Below are 2,971 nucleotides of genomic sequence, written 5' to 3'. Positions count from 1 at the left end.
TGTTAACATTAACCAATACTATACATATTTTATGCATTTCTGAGTTTCTAAACTTTTTCTCTGTCATCTGTGGCTTCCTCAAAACTCCTCAAAAACCCTCATTAGATTTCTTATGCTGCCCCATGATATGTTGAAACTGCAATGGGGAAAGTTGTGATGTGAAAGAGATAACTATCATTCTTCTTATAGGATGGGGAGGAATAGGAGGCAGGAGAACAAGCATGTAAAGATCTTTTCAATTTTATGACTATTTATTTTTCTTGAAAGAAGTGAAGTTCCCCCACCCCAAAAGGTTGGAGAAAAACAGAAATATTTAAGTCTAATTACAACACTCTTGTTATACCTCATGCATTGTGCCTTCCAATCAATCAATCAATCAATCAAAAAGCATTTATTAAGATTGGCCCTATGGCAGGCACTACCTAGAAGGGATACAAAGAAAGGTAAGAAACATCCCCTACCCTCAAGGAGCTTATGTTCTGATAGAGGAAATGACATTAAACAACTTCATGTGTGTAAGATATGTGGAGAGGAGATGGGAGGTAATATCGGAGGGGAAGGCACTAGCAGCTGGGAAAGACTGGGAAAAGTCTCTTACGGAAGATAGGATTTTCAGCCCCTCAGATGCGGAGATTACTACATGCCTGTGGTTTCAGGTTTTGTGTTTTTGGCTAACGGCCCCACAGTTGCTTCCAGGAGTACACCCGGCTCAGGACAAGCACATCCTACTCCAGCACTCTGCAATGTGTTTGCACTAGGCCTGTAGGTCAGCTGTTGGGAATGTTAAGAGCACAACAAAAGCTATTTCTGCCCTATGGCAGCTGTAACTTGAAATTCCTCTTTGGGAATTGCATCCTTTCTAATGTTTTTTTTTTTTTAATTCGGGTTCTACCATTCTGTCCCAGATGACATCCATCCCCATGTTTAGGAAATAATTTGAATATACCAGGATAAAATTAGCAATGAATGAAACCAGCCAGCCAGCAAGCAAATTGAACATTTTCTCTGCCCCAGATTCTGCACTGGATGCTGAGGACAAAGACAAAAAAGAAGCAATCCCTAACTCCCCAAAAAGCTGATATTCAATGGAAAGAAACAATATGTATGTAGATGAGTCTATATATAATGGATAGAGTAATTACAAGGTGAGGATGGGAAGGTTCTACTGACTGGGGGACCAGGAAAAGCCCCATAGAACCTGGAGGTAGAAAAATATGTAGGGCTTTGAGTGGCTCTGTACCTCAGTTTCTCTTACCTGTAAATTAGTGACACTGCTATTTTATCATTATCTAAAACTGAATGTAACAAAGAGAGGTTCATTTAACTACATAATTATATACAGTGATATAGTATAACTATATAGCACTTAACTCATTCTTATTCAGTGGATAGAAAGCCTAAGTTCAAATCTAGCCACAAACACTTATTAACTGTGTGACCCCAAGTAATGATTGCCTCAGTTTCCTCAGATGACTTTAGATCACCTACTTCTCAGGAATGTGAAGATCAAATGAGATACTAGTTGTAAAAGCTCTTAGCTCTGCATATAGACGCTTATTCCCTCCCCTCCCTACTGTGTAGGAGCCTACATTTTGAGACAGCCACATTGGTGAAATCACTACATGCTTTATCTTGGGGTGAAGGGCCTTCAGAAGTCACACAGTCTCCCCCATACCTCCAACATCCTCAACAAGTGGTTTTTGAGCCGTCATAGAAAGAACTCTGAAGGAGAGATTTGAATTTTCCAAAGCAGCTTTCTTTGTTGCTTTTCAACAACTCTAAACATTAAGCAGTTTTTTCTTACAGTGCTTAGGATGAGTGAGAGAATCCTGGCTTGGCTATTTCTTACTTTCTGTGTGACTTTGAGAAAGTCATTAGATTTCTACGGGCAAGGCTGAGGAGCAGAGGAGGTGGCCAAATGATTTCCGAGATTCTTTCCCTTTCTAGATCTATGATCCCATAATGCTAAGTTGCTGGGTTAGTACTAAGTGGTTCTAATAGCAGGCTTGATTTCACCAGTGGGTATGGATAAGTTGCTCATCTTTTGGAAGCAAATTAACTCTTTGGAGCCCCTAGGGTATCCTTCATTTACTAATGCACTTACTAATTTGTTTACTGCCTTGCTTCTAATTAGCAACACTCTCATGGTGACTGTGGGCTTTGGAAGTTTGCAATTGTCACGATGGATCCAGAGCCCCCCTTTTACGCTGCACAGAGACCATTTATTTCTCTCCTTAGGTGGAAGGCACCCCAGAAGAGCGCCTGGGCTTGCACCATTTGTCACATACGGAGAGGGATCCATCACTTTGACAGCAATGTCTTCAATGGGACAGTGATGGGGAAATTGACGTGTCGCCTGCCTTGTTTCTTGCCATTCCGAAAATATACAGAGGGACTTTATTCTTTGTTGTTGTTGGATTTGGAATCGTGACACCCCCTCAAAAGATAAAAAAGACTTTGGGAATGATGGAGAGGCTGAGATAGCTTGGAGACATATCAAATTTTTCTCCCTGCTGGTATAGACCCCTCCTCACCCAGCGAAGCTCACTGGCACGCAACTGCTAAAGTCTTCCGATGAGGGCATCTCTATTTCACCAGGCATGTCGGAAGTAGGGTTACCTCATTTATTTCCCAGCTCTCCCACGGACATAACCTTTCAAAGGTGAAAGTTTACATTCAAAATTATTTTGGAAGTAGATTTAGACCTTGGTCTAAACAGCTAATCTCAAAAAACTCCCAACCCACACGCCTATTTCCTTGGGCACAGAAGGGCAACAAACACCTCTTAGACATGAAACAAGAAACTTTGGCTCCAGAACTAATGGCTTAGCCCCTCTGGATTTTTGTGATATCGTCCAGGGCCAAGCTTCTTTTCTTACCCTGCCTCTACTGAAGTCACATTTTAATTAAAGTCATTTTTGCCTCCTCCTTTCTTTTACCCCCACTCTCCCTCTTTGCTCAGGCCCTTTTT

The sequence above is a fragment of the Sarcophilus harrisii genome, chromosome 4 (assembly GCF_902635505.1).
Source record: "Sarcophilus harrisii chromosome 4, mSarHar1.11, whole genome shotgun sequence".
NCBI classification, from domain to species: domain Eukaryota; kingdom Metazoa; phylum Chordata; class Mammalia; order Dasyuromorphia; family Dasyuridae; genus Sarcophilus; species Sarcophilus harrisii.
Note: the sequence above shows the minus strand (reverse complement) of the source record.